Genomic DNA, 13537 nt, shown 5'->3' with positions numbered 1-13537 from the left:
TCTACAGAAGCAATAAGCTTCGCACAAACATATATAGACCAAACATGGCAAGATTTTTGGAACTCCTCCACAAAAGGGAAAAATCACCATGAAACCCCAAAAAACGTAGATAGGAACATACAGCTACCTAAGGGTACCTATTTAGAACAGAAAACCATAAACAGGATAATAACTGGAAAAACTAAACTAGCAAGCAGTTTTGGAAGGTTTATAGGACCCAAACCAGCAACCATTAACTGCTTTAACTGCCACACCACCGAAGATCTACACCACGTGTTCAATATATGCCCAAAATATCAACCCGCTCGGAAAATATTTATCAAAAACCAAAAAGAGATTGGATTACCACACACATACCCAGAGTTACTTACGGACTCTAATAAAAATAATCAGCATATAAAAATAGAAATCAATTCATAGACTCAGCAGGACTTAGGAACAAAATATAATTACTATCCCCACAAAACCAAAAGACCCAGTAACTAGCTAAATAAATGTAGAAGCCACCACATAAAAAACCATAACATATCATTCAATTTTTTAAAAGTATTAATAAATAATTCACTTACGAAGCACCTATAAAAAACTAAGGAAACCGCAAAATCGGATGTCCTAGATGTCCTTAACGAACCGAGTAATCAGCTAGGATTCCTGTCCTAGATGTCCTTAACGAACCGTGTAATCGGCTAGGACTCCGGTCTCTAGCTAAATAAAGTATAAATAACACTGGTCAACAGTGAAATCATTACTGACTTGAAAAGGCCCTAATCTGTAGTATTTTGGTGTGCCGAACACGAATATAACCGTGAAAAATTTGTATTGGCTCTCGTTTTGAAGATATTCATATACCTCATTTTCTATGTTTCACTGTGTAAATTTCTCCAGTAGGACTGCAGCAACATCCGGAATAATGATGTAACATTGCATAATACCATCATGCTCACATCATCCACAGTTGATTGCATCATTTTCTGATGCAATGCAATACTAATGCCATGCGGCTGCTGAAGTAAGTTGACGTCAGCAGTGTACTATACATGTGTAGGCCTATTATACTAATGCCAGGCGGCTGCTGAAGCTGACGTAAGCAGTGTACTATATAAAGCCCAATCAGATAGGTTCAGCATTTAAAATATTTTAGACGTTGTGCGAGACAGTTCAAGCTACTGTTACATAAAACTTATTATTTTATCCATTTACGTACAATAAAGAACAGTAATGCCTCGAAAGTGTGTTAATACCGCGGACAATTTTTGCTATATTTGTGGGGAAGTGACATTTGCCAACCAGAAGAAAAGTATCAATTCTCAAGTGAAGAAGGCATATCATCTTTACTTCGGATGCAAGGTTGGTGACCAAGACAAGCCTTGGGCTCCGCATATATGCTGTGCTACATGTACAACACAGCTTTCACAGTGGTTGAATTGCAAAAGGTCATCAATGCCGTTTGCAGTCCCAATGGTGTGGAGAGAGCCAAGCAACCACCTAAATGACTGTTACTTCTGCTTGGTTCCTCCTCTTTCCGGCGGAATAACGAAGCGAAAGAAGTCGAGAATAGTCTACCCAAACATTCCGTCTGCATTGAGACCAGTTCCACATGGTGAGGGACTTCCTATTCCAGAACCTCCAGCAGAATATTCTCTTGATTCATCTGACGAAGACAAAGGTGAGTCGACCTGTTCTTCTCCTGGTCCATCAGCATGCAGTGATCCAGATTTTCACTGTGGTGCATCATCAACCCCACACAGAATAACACAGGAAGAACTAAATGACCTGATTCGTGATTTGGACTTATCAAAGAACAAGGCAGAATTGCTAGGATCAAGACTCCAACAATGGAATCTTCTAGAAGAAGATGTCACAATTACTGCATATCGAAAGCGCCACCAGCAATTGGAGCCTTTCTTCAGAAAGGAAAGTAATCTGATATTCTGTTCCGATATTGAGGGCCTCATGAATGCTTTAAAAATCACTCATGACCCACAAGAATGGAGACTATTTGTGGACTCTTCGAAACTGAGTCTCAAGGCTGTGCTTTTGCACAATGGAAACATTCTTCCATCTATTCCAGTAGCGTATGCTGTCCACATGAAAGAGACATACGATAACTTAAGGCAGCTACTGAATTCCATTGAGTATAACAAGTACAGCTGGCACCTCTGTGGTGATTTGAAGGTAGTTGCCCTTTTAATGGGACTGCAGCAAGGATATACAAAATACATGTGTTTCTTATGCGAGTGGGATAGCCGAGCAAGGGAAATGCACTACATGAGGAAGGAATGGACTCACAGGCAGAATGTAGCCATTGGAGAGAAGAATATCCAACACCCAGCTCTGGTTGAGGCTCAGAAAATCTTGCTACCACCCCTTCACATCAAACTAGGTTTGATGAAGAACTTCGTGAAAGCCATTGACCGGACTTTGCCAGCATTCCGATACCTGCATGAAAAATTCCCTCGACTCAGCGAAGCAAAGATTAAAGAGGGAGTTTTTGTGGGTCCTCAGATTTGAGAGCTTTTCAAAGATGACCGGTTCAACAACTTGCTGGAAGGTGACGCGAAACAAGCATGGAATGCTTTTCGCCTAGTTTCTACAAACTTCCTCGGAAATGTTAGGGCAGAAAACTATAAGGAACTAGTAGAAGACATGTTGATGAAGTATAAGAAACTTGGCTGCAATATGTCTCTAAAGATTCACTTCCTTCATTCCCATTTGGATTTCTTTCCTAGCAACTGTGGTATTGTTAGTGATGAACACGGCGAACGTTTTCATCAAGATATCGCAACAATGGAACAAAGATACCAGGGAAAATGGTCCACTACAATGCTGGCTGACTACTGCTGGACACTCCTCAGAGATGCTTCCGAACAGCTGTACAAGAGACAGGCGAAGAAATCTAAGATGTAGTCAATGACTTGATTTTTTTATAGGTAGGCTATTACAGTTGACCTTTTACTATTGGAATGCATTTCGTTATGTAAACATTAATTTCTTGCAGATTACAAAAAAACTAGAGCCAATTTTGCAATTTGACTGTCATATTCGTGTTCAGCACATAAAAATTGATAAGAATTGACTAATTTTATTTCAGTAACATGACTTTTGTAAAAATTTGTTGTCCAGTGTAACATTCAATCTCTAAAAACATCAATTAATAAATAACTTAAAGAGGTAATATCTAAAAACTTATAAATAACATAGCGTAGGAAACACACCCTAAACACCTCGACTAGTAATACCATAATAACCTTGAAAATCTCTCTTCATACATGATATCTGCTAAGAACCTCTATAAACAGCATAGAACATCCCCCCTCCTTTTAGAACATTTTAAAAAAAAAAAAAAAAAAAAGGCAAATGCAACAAGAAACCAGCGATGTAAAGCAAGCAGGACCGTTCCCGAGCTCTCCTTCCCACTAATGACAGCCAACCATTCAACTGTAGGGACCTTTATGGACCCACAGAATGAGGCCAAAATATCACGGTTCTTTGAATACATAAAAGCCTGGGGGAGGTGGCACCATCCCCTTCCCCAGGAACAACTAGCAGGCTGCGGTGCAGTCAGAAAAAAGTGGCACATGCACAATTGTGCGAACGCTACTATAATTAAACTCAACAACAACAAAAATCACCTACCGTATCCGACATAACATGATGTTGACTTCTAAAGTTTACATCGGTAACGTCATCAAATCTTCTGTTCCAGCTTTCGACTGCAATCGGTTGACCCACGGATGTCGAAGATCGACATCAGATCAATAGCTATCGCATAGCTATCAGAGATGTACCATTTTACACGTCGGTGAAAATGCTAGACTCTAGAAAAGAATACAACTGATGGTTTTGGTAGGAAACTAAGAGCCTCAGAGCCAATAAGCTAAGACGACGAAAAGTATTATTTCCGCTCACTAAATGGACTTTCACACAGCAGTTGTTTTTTAATTTTCCCTTGCAACTATTTTGATACAATAGTAGACACTGTATGATACAGGTCATAGCTGGGTTCCCTCCAACAGCGAGATGAAAGTGACAGGGCATAAACAAGTTTTCTTTAGCTGATAATAAGAGTGGTAATAAATATACTTACATTTATGTATCTTGAATTTCCTAAAAATATACTCTCTTAGTTCTTCAAATCCGACCGACGTGTCCTGCGAAACTTTATACACTGAATTTCGAGTATTTTTCCAGCTGAAATCCACTCTCCTTACTACACTGAACTAATCCAGTCCATCATAATCAGAAAAGCAGAATTGAGTTGGATCAACATAACAATAAAATCCACGCGCGTTCATTCACACTATAACTCTTAAGTTGGCACCCACTTATCCCGGCCATATCCTGCTTTTTAGGACTTGGATATATCGGCTCGTGTCTATTTGTCAAAAAAATAATTTCTGGTTTCGTATTTTTTCATTTTTGTTTTATATTCCCCGTCCTCCCTTTGTTTGTATGGTTGTTGTAAAAATAAATGATATAAATACTACTCAAATTTTTGGAAAAAGAATTTTGACGAGGTTGCTCCATTTCTTTGTTTTGTCATATTTTTACTTATGTTTTCTAAACCCTGGTTTATTTCTACTCCTCTCAATCAGGTATATGGATCCTGATGGACTGGTTTCCTTGTCCGTTTTCGTTCGTGCATTATTTAGAACATTTTTGGTTGTTACGTTTGCAGAAGGTCATTTTCTTCTGTCCGCTTGTGTGGTACATATATGTTTGCTTTCTTGTTTCCATATTCCCCCATTTTGGGTTAGAAGTCCGGTTTAACTTCGCTTGCCAAGGTTCCGATATTTTAACCCTATCTACACCTTGGCGGATCGAGCAGATCTTTTAGTGGTTTATCCTAGAGACATCTGTTGGATTTCATGAGTCTCCTCCCTTAGTATGAAATGAAAACTGACCAAAAGTGTGTAACAGCGCTGCATTATATAAAAACCGAAAATGGTGGAAACAATTGACTTCAAAAAGATACTTTGTAAGCTAAACATCGAAAATATGACTACGTACCAGATAGAAACCATTATATGTGTATTTGAGTGAAACGTATTTGTACAGACACTGAATGGCAGTGGAAAATTGCTTATTTATGAGTCCATTCTAGTCATGTGCTCTCTTTGTCTCGATCATTTATGTTACGTTTGCTCAGTCCCATTTCGTAAGTCTTGTAGAAACTAAGGTATTATTACAACGCCACGTTTTATATCTAAAAATGTCCGCAGGTTAGAGTTAATCTCTTACGCAAGGTTACCGTAACCAGAGAGAAGACCCGGCATATTGGATCGGCACAGGCGTTAGATCGAGCGACTTCCCACCTATGTGTTACAACTTAGTTCTGGTCAAAGATGCGTTCAATCGGAATTGTGATAACAATTTCGATCCGAATTATAACTTCTAGCTAGAAAGCGAAAATTTAGTCTCGCCTAGGAAGATTGTTGAGCAATATAGTGTTACTCCGAGGAAGTCACTCGTAATTTGGCGGTAAAACGGAGAGAGGAGATTCTAAGGAAAGACAAAGCTTCGTTAAGGTCAGCAAGTTATTTATTCGATTTTTGCAGAATATTATGACATTATAATTGCAATTATGTGTAGTATGTATACTTAATTAATTTGATCGTTTAGTACGTAGAATTACCTTTGTAGTGTTTAATATACATGCGTGTTTGAGAAATGAACTTGAGTATTGTGTAGAGAATTATGTAGATTGTTAGTTTTGGTCAGAATTAATTTTGTAATTCGCTGTTAGGTTACTTCGTAGTAATCTAGTACATTTATTCATGTGATATGTTAGATCTTACACATGCTTGAATTGTGAATTTGGAAAATGGTTGAAGTGTGTAAGATTAATTAATATGGATGTATAAGAGTGTGGGTATTTGAATATTTGTGTACTTTGTATGAGTTGTAATGTAAAGAAATGCGTCTCTGACTGTTGTGATTTTGTATAGTATAATGTGATTAGGATTATGTTCTGATGTGACGCAATTTATTGATGTATGTATGAGAAGTAATTGATACCGTACTTTTATTACGACGTTGTTTTACCGTACAAGAACGTATGAGTATTTCGATGTGAATGAATGCATGACCGAAAAAATTTAATAGCCGTTATCTGATGATAGGCTGGGTGTAGTGTGATATGCTAGGGCTAAGGAAGATATTGTACTGTCCTTGTGTTTTCACATGAAGCTTTTTGGGGGACAAAAATTCCGGTTCAGTTAAGTCCCGAGTCTCTAAGAGGTGCGACGGAAGTGATCCTAGCAGAGCAGTCGGAGTCGACAAGTCTAGTCGGTGGTGAAAGTCGAGGAGAAAGAGGAAAGGAGTCGAGGAGGAAAAAGTGGAGAAGGGGGGATTATAGAGAAGTCGAGAGGAGAAGATATTCAGAGAAATTCTGGATGAAGAGGAGAAGGAATTGGAGGAATAGGAGAGAAGAATGCACAGATGAGTAGAATACAAGGACAGGTGGAAAGCTATCTCACACTACTAATCAAATGATGCAATATGCTATCACAGAGTCGACTGGAAGGAGAGTACTTGGGAAATTTTAATCATTTGATTATTGAATTGTCATTAAATTTTTATTCGTTGAATTTCACTTTTTTTTGTATATTCAATCATTTAACCGTCGGCATTGATGACTGGGGGCTCGGAGCTTTACATCTACATCTTTACATTTTTCACTAATTTAACTTCCAGCCAAAATCGAGCCTGGGTGGGACTTCTATAATAATTTAAATATAATATTGGGAGCACCCCACCCGAACCATTACACACCTACCACAGTGGCGGCATAACTACCTGCCACGCCACAATCTAGGAACAGTGTTCAAATTTGAACCCACTGCATCCAATGAAATTCTCAGACCCGAAGCAGAAATGTCTGCTCGATCCGCCAAGGTTTAGACAGGTTAACATGTCGAAACATTTGCTAGCGAAGATGATGAGTGGCTTAACATGATCAGATTCATTAAATTTTATTTTCTAAGTTCTTTCTAAAAAAGAAAGTTCATGGGGAAAATGGTCTATAAGGTTCTAATTTAAGAAATTATAAATAATATGTCTAAGTGATTTTGTTTTTGTTTGTTACGTCCATGTTTGCAGACTGATCCTTATTTTTCCCTACAATATAATGAAAATCTCCTCACCAATAACAACGGAACTGAACGTTTATAATTGTATTTATTATTGTAGAAAAAGTACCGTATATATCCATGCAAAAGTATTGTGAAATTTCGAAATGCACTAAGTAATAAGTAAGAAAAACTTGTATATACCTACACCACTTTTGTTGGCCGATATAATTTTATTTTCACTATAAAGAAGTCACCTCAGCTCGCTAGTGCTAGTTCAATGAATCATTCCTCCAAATCTGTGTTGATACTGGTCGACAATATTTGGGTCTTGTGTCACCTGTTCATTCAGATGTGCAATTTTGCAACATGCAAATCTTTCCGGAACAGGCTTGCGTACACTTTAAACATATACCTGCAATTGGTAACAGCCATATCTAACGAGAAATTCAAATTGGCAACAAAACAGAGAGTTGTGCTATTCAACGTGGATTTACAAGTCGCCAGAAACAGGATTTGCTCCGGATTTATAATGTACATGTCACCAAAAGAACCCTTCAGGCGACGGTAGTTACATAGACGCGAGAAATATCAGTAAGTGCATAAAATGTACACCGATGTGTGCAGCCAAGCTTGGCTGCAGAGTTTTGTAGGTTTTAATGAATAATCCATATCAGCCCCTAAACTGCCAATCAATATCATCATTGGTGAAGGGGCTGATTTATCGGCCTAGTGCTGTGCATGCTCAGCAATTAGCATTCCGCTTATAAGATGATGCAGTGTATACAATATTCAATTATTATATTTTATCCTGTGTGCAAAATAGGAGAAAGACAGTCCAGCAAAGGCAGTACTCTTCTACATTCAGAATAAAAATTGCTCAGAGACACACATCCACCAAAAACCAAATCTCACAAAATTTCGTAATGAATTAACATGATATGGCACTAAATTTTCAAGATAGGAAATCATATGTTAAAAGTCTCCACATAGTTAACACTATAGATCTCCAGGTAACACTTATACCGTCAAAAGCACATTGTACACATTGTTAGATGTGGTTGACCTCAAAGGGACCCTATGGTCTCAATCGGGAATTGACATTACCTTATAGGTTTAGCATGTGTGTGTCTCTATGGCCTCTGATGAAAAACGAAATACTATCCAAAACATCATTGGGAGTGGTCAGCAGCCACTCATCTGCTGACCACACAGGTTAGGATTAAAAGTGTATAAAAATAGAATTTAAATCCTTTAAAAACAAAGTAAAACCCTTATCTTTTATTTTACTTCCCCATCATCCCCTTATCATTCTCATAATCACAACAATCCTGTCAGCAATATTATAATACATGGAGAGAAATAAGAAAGAAGAAATAGGATGGAGAGAAGAATACATCAAAACATATAAGAACAGGCAACTGACTTACTTTTTACAAACACAAACACACATCCTTTATAAATCCTGAATTGTAACTGGTGTGGTGAGTGGGGGTGGGTGACTTAGAATTTTGGCTATCCAAAATTTAGGATTCTTACTAAAATTGATACGTATAGTATAGTATAGTTGTATTTCAAACTATTCGGTGTCAAATCCGGCACATTTTCACTGACTAGCTTTTTATGTTGTTATAAATTGTACAAGTTTGACGACCAACCAAAACAGGTTGTACTTGATTGGCCCAATGCGTGGAGTGAAAATTAAATTTTTAAAACACATTACTAAAGTCAATTTTGCTTCCTTTTTTGGGGACTGTTTCTTGTTAGAATTTATTCACTGGCACGAAGTCTTCTGCGTCAATACATGTTTAACAGGAAGACTACGCTGATGAAGAAAATATACATTATTTCCCACACACTATTGAATCCTATCCTCGTGCTCTCACATCGGTGACTTGCGTGGTAGATACTGCTGTAATACTCATTTGTTTCTATTTCCAGTTCTAGATGTAATGCTTTCACTAAACGACTGGCAACTATCAGCAAGTTTTATTTATTTTTGAAAAAAGTCATGGGTGGCTGAATGGTCTAGTTCTCGCGCTTACAGACAACTGCCATCTCACCTCTGTCCGCGTGGGTTGATTTGCGGGCTCGGACAATGTGGGTATGTGAGAAAGCTTGCTGTTGTTTTCCGTGGGCGATGATTTCTTCACAGATTTTATTTCGGGTTCATCCTCCACCGGTTACATTGGCCGCCCCGTGTAGCCTATCATGTGCTGAAAAAATGGCGTTACGCCCAGAACAACAATCTATTTCTCAGCGGCAAATATTTTTAACTAATTCTATAAAATGGTAGAACGTGTATTTATCACTCTTCCTGCAAAATATGTGATTACATCTATCAACAATATAGAAGCAATATAGTCTCGTTTTTTAGTAGCTTCATTCTACCTCGGTCTGGCGGATATCGACTTTAAGGAAGACATTTTTTTAGATGAATTCTAATTTTTCACGTGGTAAGGTTTTAACTTCAGTTTTCCACAAGAGAAGTACCAAAAAAACAAAAGCTTCAGGTGTGTAATTTTTACTTGCCTGCTCCGTTTTCTACATGGACTTGCTCTGTGATCTGTTGTGATTTAGAGACTAAAATCCCTGTCTTAAAAACTGTTATTTTTTAAAATAGTATATAACTTTGTTTTTCAAACATTTACTAAGAACGGTTCGAAATTATACATAATGATTTATATTGAGAAAAGAATTAGATTTATCTAACGTGTGTGAGCTTTCAAACTCAGAATCAAACAGCAAACGATTTTTTGTGCAGTGTTTGATGTAGCCATGTATAACTTTTTCTGACAAAGTTCCAATGTTAGTTTTGTATAAAAATACGCAGAAATCATGTTCTCTAACAATGTTTAAGTTTTTGTTACATTCGGTTGTTAAATGCTAAAGACAATTATCAAAACGAGAACTCGTTGTAATTTTGGTCATTACTAGTCAGATTCATAATATATGCGGAGCTGCGTCTCTGGTGTGCTAACATGGGGACCAGTGTGACAAGCTTTATTTAAATGATCTAACGACTATTTAATCCACCCTTTCTGAGAGGTTGGTGGTCGGAAAATATCTAACCAAACCATTAAATATTGTTAGTTATTGTGGAAAAGAGGCTTCCACTGTACCGTAAGAACCATTGGAGTAGACAGAAATCCTGCCCCTCCTTAGAAAACCTTGATTTCGGGGCCGTTGATTATGAAACCCCTCCCAATACAAAAATGTTTGTCATACAGCCCCCTCCCAATCGCAAAATTTTATGAAAGTTTAAGTCACCACTGGGCCAACCGAGCCATCTTCGATGCGAATATAAGCACACTGTTAAAATCCAAATTAAAAATAGGGAAAGTACAAAATATACAATTATTTTCTAGCAGAAAACTGTTACAGGAAACTTCAAACTGTCATCTTGGTAAGCACATCTAGGTTTCCAGCCTGATGTCAAATTTAACATGCTGTGTTGTAGTTTTGATCTTACAAACCACTGGGATGCGGGTAGTCGTGGGTTCGATCCCCGGCCGAGTCATACCAAAGACTTACAAAAATGGTACTAACAGCTGCCTCGCTTGGCGCTCAGCACTAAGAGGTTAGTATTAGGACTGGTCGGCCTGGTGCAAGTTTATTTTTTGTTACGTGTTTAGGCTCGAATAAACAGTAACACAGAAAGAGTGAAAACAACAAGCTTTTCAAAATTTAACAAATAATTTATTTTCCTGGAAAATTCTGTAAAAATGTAAAAAAAAAAAAAGAGAAGAACTTAGGTTTCAAGAATCAAATCCAAAATTAATCTAAGAATAATCCACGAATTAAATTGCAAACGTCCTAGTAATAAATGTTCTAATAATTTCAAATTCGAATCCTGATGTAAAATCCAAGATGGATGACGATGACGTATGCTGTAGTCAGTACTGTGCTTATCTACAGTTCCTTGTAGAAATACAAATAATGGCACTCCGGTGATGGAAATCCAAATTAAATTTGTAAGCAATGTCTTTCCCTGTGTGAGCACTCTTCAAATTATTTCCAGACAAATAACAGAATTAATCATTTTGAATCCAAGTAATTTGAAATAACTCCAAACAAGTAATTTGAAATAACTCTAAACAGTACAACACTTTAACTGCCCAACTTCTACTAAATATTAGTTCTCTAAAACATTGAGTTATATGGGCTTTTTAAAACATCAGCAAGGGTCACGGGATCATCCCCTGGAAATTTCTAGAAAGAAATATTTGTCAAACAGCTGTCAAAAATCACGTCCACTCAGTGTGACCCTGAGAAAACCAATCATTTTCTCTAAGAAATAAAAAAAAGTTGTTTACATCTTAAACCCACGTAGTTCCATCATAACCTTGATAACAACCAATCATTTTAAAATAAAATAGAACTTTGTTTACTAATTCTGAACCCAGGTCAGAATTTAAATCAACACCTGTTGTTTATAAACTAACAGTCAAGGTCATGCCATTTTCTGAAAAAGTATCATTATAGTGAATAAACTTACATTATAATAGCATATAATAGAATAAAAGTTTTAAAACTGACAAATTAAATTAAATATATATATTAAATCAGATATACGTAACACCTTCCCTCATAAAAAAGAAAGATTTATATGATAAAGCTTTCTTTTTACCATAGATTAATACATGAGTTTTAAGAAAAACATTAGAAGTACTCTTATGTATTACAAAATGTGTATATGAAATAATACATGTCTATACACGGGAAAGTGCATCTGCTATTACATTATCTTTTCCCTTGAAGTGCCTGATGTCAAGATTATATTCCTGTAACAACAAACTCGATCTTAATAGTCTTTGATTTTTATTTTTCATCTTGTTGATGAAAGTAAGGGGGTTGTGGTCACTAAATACAACAATCGAGGAAGGAGCTGAACTAAGGTAAACCTCAAAATGTTGTAATGCCAATATCAAAGCCAAACATTCCTTCTCGATTGTTGAATAATTCCTTTGGTGCTTATTTAATTTCTTGGAAAGATGAATACCACGTTCATCTTCTTGAATCAAACCTGCTCCAACCCCAACATCACTTGCATCAACAGACAGTTTAAAAGATAGGCTGAAATTTGGAGCTGTAAGAACTGGCGCGATTTTAAGAATGGCTTTCAATTTGTTAAAGGCTTCCTGACATTTTTCAGTCCAAAGGAATTTGTTTTCTTACTCAATAAATTTGTCAGGGGTTCAGCAATGTTAGAAAAATTGGAACAAAATGTACGATAGTATCCGGCCATACCCAAAAATCGCATCAGTTGCTTTTTATTAATAGGCACGTGAAATTCAGAGATAGCCTCGACCTTAACATCTATAGGTTGAACTTGTCCATTCCCACGATGTGTCCGAGAAATGTAACCCTAGCACGGCAGAACTCACTTTTAGATAAATTAATTGTCAAACTTGCATCTGTGAGTCTGTCAAAGAATTTCCGAATCGTTGCTAAATGTTCTTTCCAGGTGTCGTTGTAGATGATGACATCATCGATATAAGCATCACACTTGTCTAGACCAGAGGTGATTATATTCACGAGGCGTTGAAATGTACTCGGCGACCCTTTCATCCCAAATGGCATTACTTTATATTGGTAAAGTCCATCTTGAGTCACGAATGCCGAAATTTCTTTTGCTCTTTCCGTTAGTGGAATCTGCCAAAATCCTTTCAGAAGGTCAAATTTGGTGACATACTTGGCATTCCCAATCTTATCAATACAGTCATCTATTCTTGGTAATGGGAATGAATCTGTTTTTGTCACACTATTCACCTTTCTATAATCAGTACACATACAGAAAGTTTTATCTGGTTTTGGAACAAGTATGCATGGTGAACTCCAGTCACGTTTACTGGGCTCTATAAAATCATTCTCCAGCAAATATTGAATTTCCTTTTTCAAGTATTCCTGTTTGAGAGGGTTCATCCTGTACGGGTGTTGTTTGACAGGCTTGGAATTTACAATTTCAGCGTCGTGGAAAGTTTTACTTGTCCTTGCAGGAACATCTGGAAATAAGTGCTCATATTCAAATAATAACTGTTTAAGTTCATTTCTTTCTTGTTCTTGCAAATATGAAAGTTTCTGGTCAAGATCTTTCATAATTTCTGAATTCCGAAGATTTGTCAATCCAATGTCAGTAGAATCTGATGATATTTTTTCACTTAAATCTTCACTGAGTGGGACAGATACAATTAAATTAATTGCATGTTTAACTTGGATATCTCTTTCAATATACCCTTTTAGCATGTTAATGTGACAGAGTTGTTTTTGTTTACGCCTCCCAGGAGTATTTATGATGTAATTTAAATCATTTATTTTCCTGTCAACTGTGTACGGACCATAATACTTGGCCTGAAGAGGATTTTGTGGTATTGGCAAGAGAGCCAGGACTCTATCAGTAGGCTGAAAACTCCTTTCCTTCGAGTTTTTGTCATATCTTAACTTCATTTCGGATTGAGTAGAGTGCA

The sequence above is a fragment of the Sinohyriopsis cumingii genome, chromosome 13 (assembly GCF_028554795.1).
Source record: "Sinohyriopsis cumingii isolate HCF-2022 chromosome 13, ASM2855479v2, whole genome shotgun sequence".
Taxonomy (NCBI): domain Eukaryota; kingdom Metazoa; phylum Mollusca; class Bivalvia; order Unionida; family Unionidae; genus Sinohyriopsis; species Sinohyriopsis cumingii.
The sequence above is the reverse complement of the archived record's forward strand: the minus strand, read 5'-3'. Positions refer to the sequence as shown.